Genomic DNA, 22,650 nt, shown 5'->3' with positions numbered 1-22,650 from the left:
GGGGTTAGAGTATAAGAGCAGGGAACTCTTACAACAACTGTAAAAGGTGCTAGTTAGACCTTATCTGAATACTGTGAGCAGTTTGGTCCCTTTATTTAAGGAAAGATCACATTTGATTGGAGGAAGTTCAGAGAGGGTTCAGGAGGATGATCCCAGAATGGAGGGATTGATTTATGAGCAAAGATTAAACAGGTTGGTACTTTACTCATTGGAATTTAAAAGATTGAGGGGTGACCTTATTGAATTACTAAGATTTTTAAAGGGTTTGACAGTGTAAATTCTGAGAGGATGTTTACCCTCATGGGAGAGTCGAGGACCAGAGGGCACTGTCTCAGAATAAAGAGGTCCCTATTTAGGATTGAGATGAGGAGAAATTTCTTTTCTCAGAGGATTGAGACTTGTTGGAATGCCTTACCACAGAGAGCTGTGGGAGCAGAGTCCTTGTGCATATTTAAAGCTGAGATTGATTCGGTATGGGAATTAAAGGTTAGAGGGAAAGGACAGGAAAATAGATGTGGGGAAGTTTGGATCTGCCATGTAATTATCTGCCTTCAGTTCAGGTTGGAGATTGGTTGCTTTTCTTTCCTCCTGAAAGTAAATAATGTGGTTACGAAATACAGCTCGTACAATCACATGCAGTATAGCTATTCAATGGCAGAGCGGGCTCAAGGGGCTTAATTACTTCTGTTGCTATTTCTTATGGGTTGGTGAAGTCAAAGTTGCTACCTCAGCATCCAGGATCATATGGCATTGGCCATGTGATCAACCTACTGACAGATTTAAGTATATGTGGATTCATACGCATTTTAGTATCAAACGCCTTCATCAAAATGAGGGAGGGAGAGGATTTTTTTTTAAAATGTCAATCAAAGCAAGAAGTATATAATTTGTAACTGAACATAAGTTTCAAATCAAACTTGTTTGATTTGTGGTAAGATTATGAAGAGTTTTTCATTGAAAATGTAAGGTAGGAATAATAAATAAAACTGTCATATTGTCTAATAATAAAATTAGTTTTGGTTTCATTGTTTAAATACTCTCCGTGTATTTTTCTAAATGCAGTAGTGCTCCAAAATAAAATGCAGTAAAAAAAGATATCAGAAGGTGATATAACATTTCTCTTTCCAAACGACCCACATCATGCTCCCCTTTATCCATTTTATACTGAAATTTCATTTATTGATGCATATATAATATATAATTCCACATAATATATAATTGCACATAATTATAACAAATGGAGGTCACTATGGTATTTCTTGTCATTTTAATGATGCAGTTCAGTTTGCAAATAGCACGACAATCTTAAAGAATATTCAATCAGTAATAGTACCTGAAGAATTTCATGAAAATTTGTTGAACTGGCTGTTATTCTTTTAGCATTATTTTGCATATAAGAGAAAGTTGATAATGTGCAGAGTGGAAGCGGATGAAGAATGATTGTGCTATACCTAACAATATTACCTTGGTAACAGTGCAAATCTGGTTTCAGAAATAATAGATAAATGTGTAAATTAGTCAAATTACAACAGTGAACAAAATACAGTAATACACTATAGATCAATTTATTTAGCAATTATGATAGTTGTGAAGTTAACAGAGAACTGACTTGCAACAAGGAAATATTCATAGTGTAAACCACAGATGCTCAGTGATACCTTTCTCCTGGTAATGTTAGGATTAAGAGTACCAAAATCCAAGAAGTGTCAAGAACAGCAGATATACCATCAACCTACCAGAAGATGAGGCTTTTCATTGTTGGTCATGCAGGTGCCAATGCTGTGTCGATAAATCATGCAATACTTGTAATTATCTGCCTTCAGTTCAGGTTGGAGATTGGTTGCTTTTCTTTCCTCCTGAAAGTAAATAATGTGGTTACTAAATACAGCTCGTACAATCACATGCAGTATAGTGATTCATATTTTCCTTGTCAGCTCTGGGGAGATGCTCCTTGTAAACAAGATGGAAGACAATTGACTGATTGTGCATTGGTCCCAAGCCTAGTCCAATGATAATAAACAAAATGTTTTTAATGGTCCATACAAATTGATTGAGGTCATTGCCTTAGCAAAGAAAGAAACAATTTTATTGATATCTGTAACAAATCATCTGGTTAAACCAAGCACAACAACATTTTTACCAATAATTATCATCTTGTACTCAATGATTTTCAGTGCCATATATAAAAGTGAATTGATCACTTACAACATATAGTATATAGTAAAGGGAATGATAGTGACAAATATTTTTTTTCACACACAATCTCTGAATAAAAAATATGGAACAATCTCATCAGAATGCTGTTTAATGCTTTTTAAAAATGCCTACTTTCTGAATTGTATTTATTCCTTAACTTTTGTCCTCAACAGAAATGCCTAGGACCAGCACTATAGGATATAGCAGTCAAGGCCGAAGTACCCCATCTTATTAAAACTGTGCTGATTAATCTATTTTCTCAGTTTGCAGCACAGTCACCCAGATTGCAATGGCTCTGGACAGATCTTGTACTTGACTGAGTTTAGGTTGTCCTTGTTTCTTATGGAGCTGTGGACAATGCTGCCCTCATTTGACATCAAAAATATCCTACAGAAATCTGTCAAATTAACTACTATACTGAAGATGAGAAATTATTTGAACCATAAGTACTTGCTATTGATGTCTGATACTGTAAAAAGCAGTACAGCCTCTTCAAATAGTTTTTCTTTCTATTTTTTAAATGTGTCACCAATTGTAATGTATTACATAACTTTAACAATAATGTTGGTATGATGTGAGATTAGGACATGTGAGTGATTTCATTATTCCATTTTTTGTTAATTATAACATGTTCAGGCATACAACAAAGCATATCAGTTAGAGATCAGAGACAGAAAAAAACACATTACACCTCAATACTCAACAATCCTGGAAGGAAAAAGGTATTGTGCTACCTTTCATAAAATAATCCAATTTTCTCCCAGATGCATTATCTCAAAATTCTGTTGTTATATTGCACTGTGCCATATCAATGTAAAACTCTGAGAAACAAGCAACAGCAAATCCTGTGTCCAGCATACAGCTTAAACATGGAAGTCACAATTTTCAAGTGTGCGCTACATTCAGGGCATATGCTTCATATCAGATTTTTCTCATTTGCCTAAATTGTAATTATTGTCCTGGATTATTCAAATTCAAACTGCAAGGAGGGATGGTGACTTCGTGGTTCACAAAACCACTGTTTATTGGTGAATCTAATGAGTTTTTATGACAATGTCCTTCAGAGAAGGAAATCTGCCATCCTTACTTGGACTGGTCTACATAAGACTCGAGATCCACAGAAATATGGGAGACTTTTAACTGCATTCTGCAAGTCATTCGATTCAAGGATAATTAGAGATGGGCAATGAATGTGGGCCTAACCGATGATGCCCACATGCTTTGAAGGAAAAATTTAAATAAAGACCTGTTGTCATTGAACAAGTAGTAATCACCAGAGAGAAAGTGAGGACTGCAGATGCTGGAGATCAGAGTCGTGAGTGTGGTCCTAGAAAAGCACAGCTGGTCAAGCAGCATCTGAGGAGCAGGAGAATCGGCGTTTCAGGCATAAGACCTTCATCACGAATGAGGCTTGTGGGCTGGGGGGGGCAGAGAGATTAATGGATGGGTGGTGAGGCTTGGGGGAAGGTCGCTGAGGATGCAATAGGTGGCTGAAGGTGGAAGAGAAGGTGTTAGGTCAGAGAGGAGGATGGAGCGAATAGATGAGAAAGATAATAGACAGGTCACTCGGGCGATGCTGAGTAGTAACCGCCATCAATGTAAATGAGGAACCCAGACAAAACAAATGTATTCTGATTCCTTTTTCATAAAAAAACTACTCAAATCAGAATCACTGTCAAAATTATCAAATTATTCAAATAACCTTCTCAATCTTCCCTTAGCTGCAATGTATATTTCTAATCCAGTGTATCATGAACTAAAAAAGACCATCAAATAATGAAGCAAAAACATCAAACATTTACACTGTGACTGGATTCCCTGCCAACATTTTCTTTTTTTCTAACTTCTGAAAGACAATCCTTGCAACGCCTGCTTCTGGCTTTGTCCATTCAGTTTGATTGCCATCTCAAACCCATTGCTGTTCTTCCACATACACACAGAGAACAAGGAACGGTGAGATGGCAAACATAATTCCAGAGACATATATAGTCAGTCAACAAAGTAGGTGAGAGAGGGGAAGTTAAGGGGTTGAGAAGGATTCTCAAGGTTAGCAAGGGAATCTGCAGTTGATTGTGAAGAGTAAAATGGAAAATGGCAGAAGAGTTGAAGGATGCAAAAACAACAAAAGAGAGAAAGCAAAATAAGGTAAAAAAGAATGAGAAATCATAAATAAAGGTGAGGGAAGGCAACGACCACAAGGGAAGAAGACAGGAAGCAAGAGAAGGGGACAGAAGAGAAAGAAAGCAAAAGGCAAATTCATTTTTCAAAATAATAAGTGGTGGTGGTGTGGATGGAAAGTAGAAAAGAAATGCTGTGATATGTTTTGATAAGTCACATGTGAGTGTAGGTGATTAACAGACAGATGCAATTTGAATGTGAGATGCATATGGTGTAGCTGTGTCATGGATTGGTGCACTAACTCTAGATGGCTAGGATATCTGTGCATTTTCATACGTTGCAGAAAAGAACCTACACTTTTCTAGTTGTAAGCAAATAACAGATGTTTGGAGTGGTCATATTGACTTTAGTACCCAGTAAAGACTCATGGATTTATGGAGCACACATTCAAAATGTATGCCTTACTTTCAAAAACAATATAGAAAATGGATACTTTGGTTTTGAAATAAAATTAAGCTGAAGGTCATTTCTCCATTTCTTGTCAATGGAGAAACTGCACAAGACCCTAGAGTTAACATTCTTGTCTGGGCAAGACAATAGAAGTCAATCAATCTCTCAGAATGAACAGAATGAACAGAAGCCTTCCTTAAATCCATGGGGAGACCAAAATTCAAGATGACATTTTTGAGGAATCAAACAAGTTTTTGCTGCAGGGATCCAACTCTTTTTTTCCCCTCAGAACTCATACTGTACCATCTACCTAACATTGGTTCCATAAGTGGCAACTTGTAAACTTTTCACTGTACTTATTTGAATACATGGGACAATAAAGCTAATTCAGTTCAATTCAATATACTCCAACTGGAGCAAAGCCGGCAAACCTTGCTTCTTCAATATATAAGCTGTTGCAAAATCAACTTCAGAAATCTCCAACCCGCCATCCATCATTGTAGCAAAAGCAAAATCACTGGCCTGAAACATTTCTGGATTTTATCGAGAGGGGGAAGCATGGGAATAAGACTTCTGAGTCCTTTTGTAATTATCAAATTTTCTTCTTTGTATCTATGCTGTGAACAAGCATGAAAGAGAACAAAACATTACCATTGCAAATATATTTTAGGTGTTGAGTCAAAATGTTCATCCCTTTTGAAAAGGAGGAAGTTCTAAATTTGAGGGAGTGACAACATTCAGATGGGGGTGAGTGGGGATGTTCAAAACATTTTTTTTCAAATGCAGCTGTCTTTTGTCAGTCATGAGATTGGAAGAAAAGTGTTGGGAGATAGTCCTTTCATCTCTCCCCCGTCTGGAACATGATTTATTAGCAGCAGACCTCAAAGTGTTCTTCTCTCAGAAAGCCACATTTACAGTTCTATATCAGATTCACTCAAAAGCAATGTAGGCCTCAAGGCTGAGCAATGCAGTCTGTGTAAAGTGTAATGACAAGGGGGGCTGAGACTGAAAGGTTCACAAAAATATCTTGGAATTCTCCAATGCATCATTGATAAAATTGAGAATCATGCTACATTAATTTAACAAGTGCTGCCTGTGATTTCAAACTGTCACATAATAACTAAGCATTCCCTCAAAATGCATTCATATGCAGTATACGCCCATTAAAAAAACAGTTGTATTTAAAGACGTGAAGCACATTGACAAACCACAAAATAAGTAACTTGTGGATAATTTTAAGAGGCAGAAATGGTTAATCTTTTTTGACTATTCCTTTGCAAACAAGAGGTTTTTTAAAACCTACCTAAAATACATTTGCTGTGAATCAAAATTCTTTGCGGAAACTTAATTATTCTTTCCCACAATGCTGAGTCGTACAACAAAGGAAAAGTACTTGTTTTTACATAGTGCCTTTCAGGGCTGAAGAATGTATTTTCAGCCAGTCAATGAAGCATTTATTTAAAAAAACACTGTTGTGAGAAACATGGCAGCCAATTCTGTGCACAACAAGGTCCTGCAAACAGCAGAGAATGTAACCAGTTAATCTCTTTTCAAGGTAATGGTTGAAGGTTAAATACTGGCGTGTTACAGACATTCATTGGGGGGGCATGGTGGCTCAGTGGTTCACACTGCTGCCTCACAGCACCGGGTTCAACTCCAGCCGCGGGTGACTGTCTGTGTGGAACTTGCACATTCTCGCTGTTTCTGCATGGGTTTCCTTCGGGTGCTCCAGTTTCCTCCCTCGATCCAAAAGATGCATAGATTAGGTGAATTGGTCATGCTAAATTCCCCATAGTGTCCAGAGATGTGTAGGTCAGGGGTAAATATAGGATAATAGGTTAGGGGAATGGGTCTGGATGGTAACTCTTCAGAGTGTCGGTGTGGACTTGTTGGGCCAAAGGGTCTATTTCCACACTGTAGGGATTCTATGAAATATAAGGTCCAAAATTATATGGACCGATGTTGTCAGCAGGTACTTGTCTTGAAAAGCTTTGAATGAAGACAAAATTGACGTGTCTGGGAACTATAATTCTGCTTTATTGAATTATTCAGCGATTTATATATTTTCCATCATTTCCATTGCCACTAAATAATGAGTTGTGTCTTAACATCCAACAATATAGCTCTGAATGTGGTATCTGTAATGCAAGACCACACAACACTAATATAACCAGTGCTGCTAATGACTGAGATCAGTCAGTTTCAATACCTTCATTCTCATTAATTGGCTCAGTTTGACAACATAATGAGAGCAAAATTTCTATTTGTCATGATCCGAATTATGATGAAGATGAAATTGAAAAGAATGATAGCTGCTCAGAAATTTTGTTTGGTCCACTCCAGAACTCTTGGGGCAACTCTACTTTGAATTCTATTGAAGATTTTAATACAACGTTGGTCTGGAATAGAAGTGCATAGATCACTGGCCCAGCTTCCTTCCATGAGCATGCAGAACTGAGTCTTTTTAGAGCAGAATAGATCTCAGCAATTTCTTGGATTCTTTCCGTAGTTTTCAGCTGAAGACCATGCACTTCTGTAACTTGCTGATAGTCTAAGAATGCTAACAACAATATGGGGAGCTAGGCTCTTAGGAAATGGTAGGTCTAACAATTCATGTCTTTAACAAGAAAGATTTAAGGATTCCAGAAGAAGCAGGAAGCAAAAGAGTTGAACTATGAATTAGAGTGGATTAATTTGCCTTAGAGAACAGAACAAACTGGAAGTGTACAAATCCATTGTCCTCACCATCCTTTCGCATGGTTTCCAATCCACAGTTTCACCATCATCTGAAGGGCAATTAGGGATGGAAATAACAAATATAGAATATGCCTGCAATGCCAGCATGCAATGAATGAAAATTGGTTTCTTTGTGAGCTCCTGGAGTTGGATGCTTGGTCTCAAGTCAAAGAGTCACATTTCACAGCTATCCAAGGGATTTAGGAGATTTACCCTGGTTGAGCTAGAGGTAGGGAAGAATCATTGGATTGGGCTTTAACAATGGTAGTAGTTTTAGTAAACCAACTGAAAATAGCAGAAAATGCATTGAGATGACCACTTGAAATTATTATTTAATGAAAGAAGAAATGTGAACTAATTGGAAATTGGAAATTACCAATTGTTTACAATTAACAGAAGATTTCTGGGTAATCCAAGATGCAAGACAGGAAGAAAACTTGGCATAAGTGTTGATCCTTTTTTGAGGTGCTTTTAGTGTTGGAGCTAGTTTTGTTGAATTCTAGGAGTACTAATTACTGTTTTATAAGCTGTTGCATTGTTTTGGAACTTTGAGGAAAAAAGATCAAAACAACGGCACTTTAATAAAGGAGGAAGGTTGACAAAGGTAGTTGACCACATGGTGGGAAGTGAATCAATGGTGAAAGATACCTACACTGCTGTCTGACCCAGCAGTTAAACTTCACAGCTACTGCCTCAGCTGTATGATTTCAGGTACCTCTGGACATCGGAGATAGTCTAAGAAAAATAAACAAACAGCAAAATTCACAGTTGACCTTGGAGAAACCTGTGTGAGGACATCATAGCAGAGGAGCAGCTCATGGCTAGTTTTTTTTTGAAAATTTACAATAATGAGTAGAGTGGTTCTTTTTGATTGTATGTTTTTGGTGTGATCGGTTTCTTGATTAAACTTCAAAAATATAAAACACAGGTTCTAAGTTAGCCTGTAGTGTTAGGTGAAGGGGTAAATGTAGGGGAATGGGTCTGGGTGGGTTGCTCTTCGGAGGGCCGGTGTGGGCTTGTTGAGCCGAAGGGCCTGTTTCCACACTGTAAGCAATCTAATAACAAGCAGGATACCACAGGTTTGGTGGTAAGCCAATTTTGCGCAAGAAAACTCAGTAGGGTTTATGGGGTGACATTTTCACTGAAACTAGCCAAAACTGATGCTCTGCTTATTTCTAATTAGATTCAACTGATATTTTCCAGATTAGCAGTGCAAAATTCTCTGGTGAGGTCATGTGATACAAGCTATCTTCTGTAGTTCACATTTTCCCTGATGATTAGATCCATCTGAATGAGCTGGTTCCATGTATTTAATGCTGTACAATACTATATAAAAGGAAAGAAAATGGAGAGAAACAATCAAGAAGAAATAGACAACAGCCTGTACCTGCCAAGAGAACAGGAAGGTCAGATAAAGGATGCAAACACGTATCAATCATTCACAGCCCACTGTGGTACTATCAGATAAAAACATTCCAATCTAATCTCCACCTCAATCACCATCTCCTTTTCCCATACTATTCCAGTTTTCCCAGCTGTAGCAGATAGGTTTCACTTGGGACAGAGATGCTGAATGTGTTAAAACCTCTCCAAGAGTACAGTAATTGGTGGCCAATTTACTTAATTCAAGTCATTCTATCTGGACTAAAAAAGAAGTGTCTCAAAAATCTGTACATTCCTGGTGTACTGTTCCAGTTAACCTTGTTTTTTTACAACAGTGACACTGTCACTACACTATTTCATAACAGCACCAAGTAAATATGGTATGCTGCTGCATGGACCCTTTTTAAGTTACGGCTTATGTGTAAAACAAAGTCTGAAGCACAAGAAGCAGTTTAAAGGAAGTGTGTTCCATCTGGAATGGTTCAAGAGTCCAATATTGCAGACTGGATTGGCAATTCATTATTTTAATGTGATTGCACTTTGTATTTCCACTCAGACAATTAATAATTCTCTTGCATTTTATAACTTCAAAACAAGTTTTTGAGCCAGCTTTGAAAATGGCACAATTGTTACAAATAAAGCAGGCTTCCAAACGTGACTCTTAAAGTTTAATGTTTTGCAGATCTGTGCCTGTCTGGTGTTAGCAATCTACTGTTGTAAGGGTAAAAGAAGTTGCTCTCTTTCCAGACAGGCATGACAGCTCAGCAAACTATTTTCTTGCAACAGGTTAATTTGTAAATTAAACTTATTTATTAATAGAGCAGTAAAACCAAAGCATTGGACAGCATTGCAATACCAGAGTCTATGATTCTATATTCTAGATGTCTGGAAGCAATTTTGAAGGAACCAATTCAATCCATTCAACAAATCATTCAATTAGTTTTAATAAGGCTTTGAACAAAATAATGAACCTATAGTCCTCCAAGTCGACCAACATTTGGAGGAAGCACTGAGGATGGCAAAGGCACAAAATGGATGGGGCATTTCAGTGTCCAATACTAAGAGTGGCTTTGCAGTAGTACTCCTGATCACGATGGTCCAATCCTAAAGGACATCACTGCTTGACTGGGTCTGCAGCAGGTGGTGAGGGAATCAACAACACAGATAAGCCTACTTGATCTTCTCCATAACAGTCAGTTGTGGATGCATCTGTCTGTGACAGTATCGGTAAAAGTGACCACCGCACAATCCTCGTGGAAATGAGGTTCCATCTTCACATTGAAAATACCTCCATCACATTGTGTGGCATTATCACCATATTAAAAGGAACAGACTTCAAACAGATCTAGCAAATCAGGACTGGGCATCCATGAGACATTTGGGTCATCAATAGCAGCAGAATTGCAGGTCCTTGATAAGTATGTAACTGTCAAGCAGGGAAGAAGTTGAGTGCGGGAGCCATGGTTTTACTAAGGAAGTTGAATCTCTCTTCAAGAGGAAGAAGAAGGCTTATGTTAGGATGAAATTTGATGGCTCTTTTAGGGCACTTAGAGAGTTACAGGTTAGCCAGGAAAGACCTAAAGATGGAGCTAAGAAGAGCCAGGAGGGGACATGTATTGGCAGATTAGATCAAGGAAAACACTAAGGCTTTCCATACCTGTATCAGGAATAAAAAAATTATGAGAGTAAGATTAGGGCCAATCAAGCATAGTAGGGGAAAGTTGTGCATGGAGACAGAGGAGATAAGGAAAGCACTGAATGAATACTTTTCATCAGTATTCATTCTAAAAAATGACAATGTGGCTGAGGAGAATACTGATATACAGGCTACAAGAGTAGATGGGATTGAGGTGCATAAAGAGGAGATGTTAGCAATTCTGGAAAGTGTAAGAAAAGATAAGTCCCCTGGGCCAGATGGAATTTAAGCTAGGATTCTCTGGGAAGCCAGGAGGAGATTGCCGAACCTTGTCATCATTGTCTACAAGAATAATGCCAGAATTCAGGAGGATAGCAAAATGTGTTTCCTTGTTCAAGGAGTGGAGTTGGGACAAATCTGGAAATTTATAGACCTGGGAGCCTTCGGTTGTGGGTAAAGTGTTGGAGAGATTTATAAGAGATAGGATTTATAATCATCTTGAGAGCAATAAGTTGATTAGGGATAGTCAACATGGTTTTGCGAAGGGTAGGCTGTGCCTCAAAAGCCTTACTGAGTTCAAAGTTTGGGAGCGAAGGACAAAGGACCTGATACCCAGCATGAGCAAAACCAATGTAGTGTACAAAATCCCATGCAAGGACTGCACAAAACACTACGTAGAACAAACAGGGAGACAGCTAACGTTCCGCATCCATGAACACTAACTAGCCACGAAACGACATGACCAGTTATCCTTAGTAGCCACACACTCAGATGACAAGCAACATGAGTTCAACTGGGACAACCCTACTATTATCGGACAAGCCAAACAGAGAACAGCCAGGGAATTCCTAGAGGCATGGCACTCATCCACAGATTCAATCAATAAGCACATTGACCTGGACCCAATTTACCGGCCACTGCAGCGGACAGCTGGAACTGACAACCGGAAGTGCAGATACAAATCACTATAAATGCCGGGGGAAACATCACAGAAGGGCTTCACAAGAGGCTCCCAAGCACTGAGGATGTCACCTAGACAAGGGATGAAACGTCTGCAACACAAATTCCCAGCTCGGCGAACAGAACCACAACCTTACTGAGTTCTTTGAGAAGGTGACCAAACAGGTGGATGCAGGTAAAGCGGTTGATGTGGTGTCTATGGATTTCAGTAAGGTGTTTGATAAGGTTCCCCACGATAGGTGATTGCACAAAATATGGAGATATGGGATTGAGGGTGATTTAGTAGTTTAGATCAGAAATTGGCTAGCTGAAAAAGGACAGACAGTGGTGGTTGATTGGGAATATTCATCTTGGAGTTCACTTACTGGTGGAGTACTGCAAAGATCTGTCTTAGGTCCACTGTTGCTTGTCATTTTTATAAATGACCTGGATGAGGACAGAGAAGGCTGGGTTAGTAAATTTGTGGATGACACTAAGGTCAGTAGAATTGTGGAGAGTGACGAACAATGTTGCACGTTACAGAGAGACATAGATAAGCTGCAGAGCTGGACTGAGAGGTGGCAAATGAAGTTTAATGTGAAAAGTTGGAGGTGATTCACTTTGGAAGGAGTACCAAGATTGCAGAATACTGGGCTAATGGTAAGATTCTTGATGAGCAGAGAGATTCTCGGTGTCCACGTACATAGATCCCTTAAAGTTGCCACTCAGGTTAATAGGGTTGTTAAGAAAGCATATGGTGTGTTAGCTTTTATTGGTAGCGGGATTGAGTTTCGGAACCACGAGATCATGCTGCAGCGATACAAAACTCTGGTGTGGCCACATTTGGAATATAGAATACAGTTCTAGACACTGCCTTATAAGAAGGACGTGGAAGCTTTGGAAAGGGTTCAGAGGAGCTTTACTAGGATGTTGTTCGGATTGGGGAAAGGTGCTCCGGTTCCCTCCCACAGTCCAAAGATGTGCAGGTTAGGTGAATTGGCCATGCTAAATTGCCCATAGCGTTAGGTGCAGGGGTAAATGTAGGGGAATGGTTCTGGGTGGGTGCGCTTCAGCGGGTCGGTGTGGACTTGTTGGGCCGAAGGGCCTGTTTCCACACGTGGACTTGTTGGGCCGAAGGGCCTGTTTCCACACTGTAAGTAATCTAAGTAATCTAAATCTACGTCTTATGAGGAACGGTTGAGGAACTTTACACAGTTTTCGTAAGAGAGAAGGTTGAGAGGTGATTAATTGAAACATATAAGACAAACAGAGGGTTGGGTTGGGCAGTGAGAGCCATTTTCCTCAGAAGGTAATGGCTAGCATGAGGGGACATAGCTTTAAATTGAGGAGTGATAGATAGAGGTCAGACATCAGCGGTAGTTTTTTTACTCAGAGTAGCAGGGCTGTGGATTGTACTCCTGCAACAGTAGTAGACTCACCAATTTTAAGGGTATTTAAATGGTCATTGGATAGGCACATGGATGAGAATGGAATAGTGTGGGTTCGATGAACTTCAGAGTAGTTCCACAGGTGGGTGCAACATTGAAATTTGAAGGGCCTGAACTGTGCTGTCATGTTTTATGTTCTGTTTGGAGGATGAGTGTTAACTTATAAATATAGCATCCTGTTGCCACAAAGTGAACATATCTTCTCAACACAGTAAATATTCTCCTAATACTAACAACTCTTGCAAAACAAACACCTGTGTGGGGGGTTTTATGAAGCCTGTGGGAAGCTTGGTGGGCAGGGAGAACTAATCAGATGAAGCTAAAATGGAACCTTTAAACCTAAAGGTTAATTCAGTGCACAGTTATAGTAGGTTGGGCCTCATGCTGCCAAGTGGGAGATTTGCACTTCTAAGTATATTTGCATGTCATAAATACTCATTTTATAGTATAATCTTCAATTTCTTCATGGTAAAGCCAGCAGCACACTAGAATCTCGAGCACAATGCTCAGATTGAACAGATGGCATTGTGGACCTGTGTCAGTAGTTTTTCTTATTGCTTTTGATGATTTGGACTTTCTCTCTGTTCTACACATTAGCTGTAACTTTAAATAGGTGTGTAAAAGAGAGGAGCTTGCATGAAGTGCCAAGATGGGCTAAGTTAAGTCAGTCTTTTCGAGGTAGTAGAGGGCACAGTGCTGGATGTGGAGTGGGGTCTGAGACATGATTAATGTATGGTTGGTGCTTGACAATCAATCAAAAGTTAAGCAAATGATGGACCTAAAGTCGGTACATATAGGACCATCTCATGGTGTTGGTTAACAGCACTCTTACAGGACTTTGGCCACAATATTCCCATTTTTGGCCTGAGCAGGACGAAGTTCCAGACTAAAATCTATAGGTGCCTCAATGAGAATGCCCACTGGATCTTCTGGCTATGAGTGGCTGGCTGGTTGACAGAATTAAAATCCCAGAATTTGAAGTTCTAGCCCCTTAGACCCACAGCTCCAAAACTCAGGAATAGCACAACACACGCTAGAATCACAGGATTGAGGATCACAGATGGGGAAGGTGTTTAGAGGAGTACCTCAGCTTTGGTGTTGTGGAAAATGGGATCTAGGATGGCTGGAAGTAATGGCAAGAGGTTGGATCACAGAGACCACCTCTTGGGTTAATTGTGTGCAGAGAGGCACAATCCAATCAAACTGGCATCTCATCTGCACTGATCAACTGCTAGGGTAAGCCATCTCCTGGGGCTGAAAAAAATGGCAACCAAGAATTTTCGCGTCTCAATTGTTGGTGGGATGTGAAGCTTATGCGCTGTCCAGAAGATGGCAGGGTTGATGTTCACTGTTAGTTAAGCTAATTAAGTTCACTTTCAGCCTTCACACCCACTTCTTCCAGGCCTGGAAACATGCTCCCTTTGAGTTCACCTGCAATGCTACAATTATCCCTGTTGACAGTGAACTCTGATAATACATAGCAGGTAGGCATAGCTGAGCCTACATGTTCAGCCATATTCCAAAGGAGTGAGTATAAAAATGGCCTCAGCCAGAACAGTCAATAAAGAACAAACCCCAAAACACACCATTTTCTCTTCTACAGTTAAATAAATGTTCCCAAATTCCCTATCACCTTCAACATTTGCCAATCATAAGGTGTGCCAGCACATATAGCTCACTAACTAAGATAGTCTCAAAAACATTAATAACGCACCAAATAAAATGTAATTAATGTCACATGAAATGCTTGCAAGTGAAATCAGGATTTGAAACGCCCTTTGTTGTCTCAAATGTCTTGCATTAATGCCAACAGAGTTGGTCATCTTGTTTTATTGAAAAGACTATTTTCATATTCTGCCAAGTTGTCAGTCAACAGTAGACCTCACCATAGATAAAACAACCTCTATTTTGTGATTGCATGTATCTCCTAGGCACTGTAAGCACTCACAAGTGGGAGTTGGCAATAACAGAGAGTTGAACTTCTTGTCCTGCCATTGGGTAGTGAGTCACACTAAAAATTATGCCATTTGAAACAAAATGCAAATCATGCTTACTATGAAGATCATCACATGGGTTGATTATGGGTAGCACAAATATGCTTCTTTACCTTCATTCAAGCTCCACTCCTGTAACTTAAGCACATAATCCAGACTGACAATTCAATGAAGCACTGAGGGAATACTGAAGGAAACACATTTAAATGCTTTTAAATCTCAAATGGTCAATCTCAAATGCAAAACAAACTGCTGTTCAGATCCCACATACCATAAAAACTCCTTTAATATCCTCTTTAAGGTGTCCCTCATTCTGTGAATTCAGAATCACTTGAGGGCCTTAATTGGTGGAATAGCGAGAAAGTTAGCCATGGCCCTTTCTGACCAGAACTTAATTTCTGAGAAGGAGGGATAAGCTGGGTATCTCCACAATACCATGCAAGTTGATTATCTGCTCGTTCCATATCCTTACCCATCACTCCTCCTCATTGACAAAGGGCATTGTTACTCATCCTGTCTTTTGGTTAAGACAATAAATGGCAACTTCATCAACTCTCTCAGTTGGGCATAACAGATCCTGCACGCTCATTTTGAAGTCAGTTCTGAAAGACACTTTTGAGATAGATACACTTTCCAATGTCTGTTAAATGAAATAATATCTTGAATATTCTCCTTCCCAGAAGGAGGAGGAAAGTTTGCAGGAAGTGCCATGATCTAGTACATTGGAATTGTGGAGATACCCACCTCCTTTTTGTCTCTCCAAAAATTAAGTTCAGGGCAGAAAGATCAATGAATCATGGAATCCCTACAGTGAGGAAACAGGCCATTTGGCCCAACAAGTCCACACCGACTCTCTGAACAGGATTCCCAACCAGACTCACCCACCTACACTAACCCTGTAACCATGCATTTCCCATGGCTAATCCACCTAAGCTACATATCCATGGACATTATGGGCAATTTAGCATGGCCAATCCACCTAACCTGTACATCTTTAGACTGTGGGAAGAAACCATAGCACACAGAGGAATCCCACACAGACAAGGGAAGGATGTGCAAACTTCATACATACAGTAGTCTGAAGCTAGAATTGAATCTGGGTCACTGGCACTGTGAGACAACAGTGCTAGTCACTGAGCCACTATGAAACCGCATGGTTAATCTTCCCATCCATTAATGCTCTTAAAGGGTTCTGAGCTCACACACAAAGTGATAGCTTAAACAAGACTATGAAAGCAGTCATTGTATATGATGCAGAATCTGAATGGAGGTTTGTTTTTAGAAGAGATTAACCACTTGAAATTTAAAAGCATTGAACATGTATCATGAAAGAATGTTCTTTTCATATCAAATGCATTTGAATGACAGCAGTGTTAGATTGTTCGTATTTTATGTTTTGTTCATCTCTGCATTGCTTCTGTGGCTTCCCATGTTGGATACTATTCAGAAGGCAAGGGAATACAAGGCAGCATGGGTGTTAGGTAGGATTGCATTGGTTAGATAGATTTACATGCAATGTGGATGGGAGTTAGAGGGTGTGAGGGCTACAGGTTCTATTTCTACTGTCACAAAGTCCCACAGTCTTCTAATCAGCTTCCTTGGTACTCACTTAATCTTATAAACATCTATAAACTGCATCAAGAATCAGTGGGCCTGATCAATCCTGCCCTGCTTCTCCAGGTTAAGTCTTGGGTTTTAAAGTGCTTTGTCAGTCCAGACATGAGCTCTTCATCTTGATACAGTTCTTTCACCTTCCTCAATAAAATCATTAATAAATATTACAAGAAAATGTGGCTCTCGCACTGATTTCTGTGGCATTCCACTAGTTAGAGCTTGCCGTTCTGAAAATTCCCCCCCCCCCCCCTTACTCCAAGTCTGTAATCACTTAGTTAGCCAATTCTCTATCCATGCCACTATACTACCCCCATCACTTTGGGCCCTCACCCTACACTAACCCTGTAACCATGCATTTCCCATGGCTAATCCACCTAAGCTACACATCCATGGACATTATGGGCAATTTAGCATGGCCAATCCACCTAACCTGCACATCTTTAGACTGTGGGAAGAAACCAGAGCACACAGAGGAATCCCACACAGACAAGGGAAGGATGTGCAAACTTCATACATACAGTCGTCTAGAGCTAGAATTGAATCTGGGTCACTGGCACTGTGAGGCAATAGTGATAATCACTGAGCCACTATGAAACCGCATGGTTAATCTTCCCATCCATTAATGCCCTTAAAGGGTTCTGAGCTCACACACAAAGTGACAGCTTAAACAAGGCTATGAAAGCAGTCATTGTATATGATGCAGAGTCTGAATGGAGGTTTGTTTGTAGAAGAGATTAACCACTTGAAATTTAAAAGCATTGAACATGTATCATGAAAGAATGTTATTTTCATATCAAACGCATTTGAATGACAGCAGTGTTAGATTGTTCGTATTTTATGTTTTGTGTATCTCTGCATTGCTTCTGTGGCTTCCCAGGTTGGATACTATTCAGATGGCAAGGGAATACAAGGCAGCATGGGTGTTAGGTAGGGTTGCATGGGTTAGATAGATTTACGTGCAATGTGGATGGGAGTTAGAGGGTGTGAGGGCTACAGGTTCTATTTCTACTGTCACAAAGTCCCACAGCCTTCTAATCAGCTTCCTTGGTACTCACTTAATCTTATAAACATCTATAAACTGCATCGAGAATCAGTGGGCCTGATCAATCCTGCCCTGCTTCTCCAGGTTAAGTCTTGGGTTTTAAAGTGCTTTGTCAGTCCAGACATGAGCTCTTCATCTTGATACTGAAAATGCAGCCTTGAGTTTGTGTGATCCATAGCTGTGTGGACAGGTTAAGTTCAATCAGAAATACCTGCCATATGATTGTTTTATTTGTTACTAATCAAAAATAATTTATCTCCCTCCAGTAAAAAGCTTAGCGCAGTCACAAAGCAAGAACAGTGATACATTATACCTTGGTTAGGCTGCAAGTGCAGCACATTCTCCACAAAATAAAATGCATTTTATTTACTTCCCATGCCTCAACTGACAACAGTTTGGAGTTTGCTGTGATTCTAACAGGTTACAATATTTAATAACATCTGGCGTGCACACATGAACAGTTTGGTATGGAAATGCTGTCAGTGATTGTCTGTTCCGCAATGGTCTGCCCTGCTGCACTCTTTGCCAATGAAACCTGTACTGGAATCACTGGAATGCTATTACCTAAGGGTAAATAATCTCTGTAAAGTTTAATGAAGAAGTTAGATGATTAATATTATCAGGAGTGACTAAGGTTTTAGCCCATTAAGTTATAATTTCTGCCAAATAAGTTATTTTGTTCTGAATGATATTTTTTTACAGATGGTAACTCCGAGAAGAAAGTTAATGTGAGTTTCTTTTTCTAAAATAAATGTTAATCTTATTCATAAATTACTTTCCGTTATGTGTCTCTCCTTTATTCCGACAGTATGTCCAAATCTTTGTTTGACTACCTGTACAATTATTTCAAAGACATTTATATTCATGTTCCTTCCCATTTTACAGTCCATGCATCTTAATAAGAATGCAAGTTGAATGGTTGAAGAGCTTCCCCATTGTCACAGATGTTAAAACTGAGATATTTCCATTTGTGCACAATCCAAATTGAAGGCAAGCAGGCACACAATTTGCTGCAACTAACTTAGATGCTGATTTTCCACCACATTCTCAGCCTAAATCATTTTCAATGAAGATGACTCAGGGCCAGATTACTTCCTAACAAAAAAACAATGAAGGCTAATTATTGGTAATTAGACCATAAGACATCAGAGGAGAAGGCAACCATTCAGTTTTTTGAATTTGCTCAACCATTCAATGAGATCATGTCTGATCTTATATTCCTCAACACAAACTATCTTTCTTTTCGCCATTATTCTCAATTCCCTTACTGAATTAGAATTTGCCTATTTCATTCTGGAATATACTCAACAGCCCAGCCTCAACAGACCACTGTTGTGAGGAATTCCACAGACTCACAACCCTCAGAGAAGAAATTCTTTCTTATCTCTGTCATAAATGTACAACCCCTAATTGAGATTATTACCTTGGTCCTAGACTCGCCCACAAAAACAAAAAATCTTTCCTGCATCTACCCTGTGAAGTTCCTTAAGTGTCCTATATGTCTCAATAAGGTCACTTCTCTTTCTTCCATTATTCCAAAAAGTACAGGCCCAATCCTTTCAACTGCTCCTCAAAAAACAATGCCTTCACACCAGGATCAAGCTTGTAAACATTCCCTGGACTGCCTCAAATATATTTTTATTTTGGTGACAGGCCCAAAGTTGTTCAGAGTATTGAAGCAGTGATCTGTCCAGAGCCTTGCATTGTTTTAGCAAGACTTCCTTATTTTTATGCCACATTTCTTAAAAATAAAGGGAACCAAATTATTTGCCTTCCCTACTTCCTGCTAATCTTGGATGCTAGCATTTTGTGATTCATGCATAAAGACTCTCTGCACTGTAACTTTCTGCATTCTTCAAATAACATTCAGCTTCTCTATTCTTTCACCCAAATTTCGCAACCTCACATTTTCTACCATTATATTCCACCTCCCAAGTCTTTGCCCACTCGCTTAATGTGTCTATCTCCCTCTAGAAACTCTATGTCATTCCCACTACAAGCTTTCCCACCTATTTCTGCGTCATCCTCAAAATTGGTTACAGTTCTTTCACCTTCCTCAATAAAATCATAAATAAATATTACAAGAAAATGTGGCTCTCGCACTGATTTCTGTGGCATTCCACTAGTTAGAGCTTGCCGTTCTGAAAATTTCCCCCCTCCCCCCCCCTTACTCCAAGTCTGTAATCTCTTAGTTAGCCAATTCTCTATCCATGCCACTATACTACCCCCAACACGTTGGGCCCTCACCTTATTAATTATTCTAATATGAGCTATCTTATCAAACACCTTCTCGAAGTACATATAAGTTGCATCCATTGGTTCCCATACAGGGATCTTGTAGTATATTGGTAGTGTCCTTATCTCTGAATCAGAAGGTCCAATTTCAAGTCCTTCCTGCTCTAGAGGCATGTAATAACATCTCTGAATAGGTTGATTAGAACATATCTCCACTGCTTCCTCTCCATTTGTCCTGCTGTTATCACCTCAAAGAATTTTAATAAGTCGATCAGGCATGATTTCCCCTTCATGAAGCCATGCTGAATCTTCTTGATCAAAATATGTTTCTAAATCCTTTACAATAGACTTTAACATTTTCCCAAAACTAGATGTTAAGCTAATGGAACACAAGTTACATTTTTTTTGTCTCCTTCAGTTTTAAATTGTTACGACGTGTAGGCAGACTGCTAAAACAAATCAACCTTTTCACCTTGATTCACAATACAGTAAAATTCTACCCTTTAAAGACTGTCTAAATTGATCCCAAAGGTTCCTCACTAAATGTTTGAAAAACTAATCCCAAACTTTGTGAATAATGAATTCCAGACGCTGGTTTGTATCTTTTTAAAAAGACTCAGCAATATAGCAATTTAGAAGAATAAAATTAGACAACAATGTAATATCCCAAACTCTTTTTTCTCACCCCCATTCACATAAAAGACATAGATCAATAAATATATTTAAACGGTAAGTAAAAGAAAATGACACACTGCCCAGTTCACTTGAATGGTTTCCACAATGTGTTTTTCCACTGGCATCCAAGGAGCTCCTTGGATGCTGCCTGACCTGCTGCGCTTTTCCAGCAACACATTTTTCAGCTCTGATCTCCAGCATCTGCAGTCCTCACTTTCTCCCTGTTTTCTGAAGATGTCAAAAAGGACCATACTTTAAGTTCAATTTGATAAAGGCAGTAATCTATTTTATGAATTTCCAAAAGCTGCTTAATGAGAGGTTAGGCAGAGAGCTTCCAAATCTTCATGTCACATCAACAACCAAACTCCTTCTCACAGAAAACACAGTCCAAAACCAATTTAAATTCTGGACACTCCCTGACAGATTGACTGCCCCCTCCATGAGGTTCCACTGCCATTTGCTTGAGTATAAGACCTTTTCCAGATTTGCAGGAACCAATTCTCAGGTACCTCCCTTGTTACTAGCCAGCTTCTGCTATCTTTTCAAATATAATGCCCTTGCCTGATGGTGAAGAGTCCATAAAAACATTTTGTAAAGGACACTACTTGCAATTAACTTCCAGGTCTGACCTCACAAATAAACAAAAACGTGATTAGTTTGTTTTCCTTTTACCATAAGCTGTTACCTGTAGTCCAAAAATCTTCTTTAGCTGACAGCTCTCAGTTCACAGCTTGAAACCAAAATTAACAAATGGACAAAATAAAAGTAATGAAAAATCAGTGTGGGCTCTAAGAAAATAAAGGTATTACATTGGCAGTTTTCCAATCCTCTGAGACCTGTCCAAAATCTGAGGTTTCCTGGAAGATTGTTACCAATGCATCCATTATTCTCTGTAGCTGCTGATTTTAATATCCTAGGATTCATCTGGTACTTGTTATCTGTTTAATGTATTTACTCTCCTTTTACTCTTTGATTATTTAGTAGTTTAGACTCCTCAGCCATTTCCCTTATTATTCTCCTTTTCCCTTATTATTTCCCCAGTGTCATTCTCTAAAGAGACTAATGTTCACTTTGGCCTCTCTCTTCCTTTTTATATATTTAAAGAAGCTCGTGATGTCCATCTTGATGTTATTAACCTGTTTCCCCTCAACATTTATCTTTTGTCTTCTTTTTTGTTTTTAAAACTTTTCCAGTCTTCTGGCTTACCAATAATCTTGACCACATTCCTTTCGTTTTTAATTAAATTGATGTTGTGCTTAACTTCCCTAGTTATACTTCATTGGTTTATCCCCTTCCTTGAATCCTTCTTTCTCACTGGGATGTTTTGTTTTGAGCCACAAATCATTTTCTTGAATACTGTTCATCATTGCAGCTGAACCATTTTCTGGTTCACTTTACCTAATTCTTTCCTCATTTGTTCATAATTACCTTTATTCAGGTAATTGTTTCTGATCCAAGTTCCTCCCTCATAAAGTGAATGCTAAAATTCTAACATGGTATAGTCATTGTTTGCAAAACAATCTTTTACTCTGAGATCATCTCTTAAATTTGCCTCATTACACATCATATGATTCCGCAGTGACCTTGCGGTTCGTAGATGGAGAACAGTCAACTGTCCAATTAATGGCCAGAGGGCAGGATCACTGCCCAAAATGGTGGACAGATACTCAGAATTCTATCAGCTCCATTCCCACCCCCATACACCTATTGTACTTTTTGCTATATTCTCCCCAGCCCCAACACCACCACCCCCCATCCCATTTACCTCTCCACCCTGGAAGCTTCCTGCCTCTATTCCTGATGAAGGACTTTTCCCGGAAACATCGATTTTCCTGCTCCTTGGATGCTGCTTGACCTGCTGTGCTTTTCCAGCACCACTCTGATCTGAACTCTGATTTCTAGCATCTGCAGTCCTCACTTTTGCCTAGTTGATTTTAACCTTACTGCGAATCCTCTTGCAAGGATGCTTACCTTGAAGAAGTTCTGCTCCTCTCTCCACAAGAATTGCAGTGAGTCTCTCTCTCACTGCAACCCTCAGGTCATCTCTTCTGCCCTGAAGCTCTTACCTATCACCTCCATCCCCACCCCCATTCACCTATTGTACTCTTTGCTACCTTCTCCCCAGCCCCAACAAACCCCCCACCCCAACCCCACCATTTAGCTCTCCACCCAGGAGCCTTCCTG

At 39.4% G+C, this 22,650-nt stretch overlaps 1 protein-coding gene across 42 annotated transcripts in view; it reads right to left on the bottom strand.

The window, feature by feature from the left end:
* Nucleotides 1–22,650, bottom strand: part of LOC122562121 (receptor-type tyrosine-protein phosphatase delta) — a 2,454,643-nt gene that overhangs the window by 1,638,617 nt on the left and 793,376 nt on the right. For all 42 annotated transcript variants that reach the window (XM_043714668.1, XM_043714784.1, XM_043714721.1 and 39 more), the window contains exon 5: nucleotides 1,737–1,856. The gene's annotated coding sequence lies outside the window, so the exon portion shown is untranslated. The remainder of the gene's footprint in view (nucleotides 1–1,736; nucleotides 1,857–22,650) is intronic.

The sequence above is a fragment of the Chiloscyllium plagiosum genome, chromosome 2 (genome assembly GCF_004010195.1).
Source record: "Chiloscyllium plagiosum isolate BGI_BamShark_2017 chromosome 2, ASM401019v2, whole genome shotgun sequence".
NCBI lineage: Eukaryota > Metazoa > Chordata > Chondrichthyes > Orectolobiformes > Hemiscylliidae > Chiloscyllium > Chiloscyllium plagiosum.
This window is presented reverse-complemented; position numbering and strand designations above follow the sequence as displayed.